At 42.4% G+C, this 644-nt stretch overlaps 1 non-coding gene across 1 annotated transcript; it reads right to left on the reverse strand.

The window, feature by feature from the left end:
* Positions 1 to 224: 224 nt before the first annotated feature.
* Positions 225 to 331, reverse strand: LOC120255008. The gene has a single exon (XR_005534862.1). It is a non-coding gene; the product is annotated as a small nucleolar RNA R71 (small nucleolar RNA).
* Between the last annotated feature and the right edge of the window lie 313 nt (positions 332 to 644).

A 644-nucleotide genomic window follows, 5' to 3' on the forward strand; every position in this document is an offset into this window, starting at 1 on the left:
GCCGATGAGGATTCGACTAACCACATAGAGAATTTCTTGGAAGTGTGCGACATGCTTAAGATTAATGGTGTTATGAATGATGCTATTGGATTAAGGGCCTTCCCATTTTCCTTGAAGGGAAGAGAAAAGCAGTAGCTACATTCATTACCTAAACCATCGATTACTACGTGGAGGAGATGGTGGAAGCTTTTCTTACCCGATATTTCCCATCTGGAAAATCTGTCAAGCTCAGGAATGAAATATCCTCCTTTGTGCAAACGGAATTGGAGTCTCTTTTTGAGATATGTGATAGGTTGAAGGAGCTTTTGCAGAAATGTCCTCAACATTGTTTTGCCGAGTGGGTGATCATTCAGACTTTTTACAATAGGTTGAACCCAAGGACACGGCAGTTACTTGATGCAGCAGCGGGAGATACCTTAAGAAGCAAGACCCATAAAGAAGTACGATGTCTCATTGAGGAAATGGCTATAAATAGTTATTAGTGAAACACAAGAGACAGAAAAAGGTTAGCCGGACTTCATGAGATTGATGCAGTTACTTCTTTGGCGGCCCAGGTTGAGTTATTGAGCAAGAAGTTAGATACTCAAACTTCTCCTAGAGTGGCAGCCTTGACTAGTTGCACTAGGTGTGGGGGAGGACATGCT

This window comes from Dioscorea cayenensis, unplaced genomic scaffold (genome assembly GCF_009730915.1).
Source record: "Dioscorea cayenensis subsp. rotundata cultivar TDr96_F1 unplaced genomic scaffold, TDr96_F1_v2_PseudoChromosome.rev07_lg8_w22 25.fasta BLBR01000786.1, whole genome shotgun sequence".
Classification (NCBI taxonomy): Eukaryota; Viridiplantae; Streptophyta; class Magnoliopsida; order Dioscoreales; family Dioscoreaceae; genus Dioscorea; species Dioscorea cayenensis.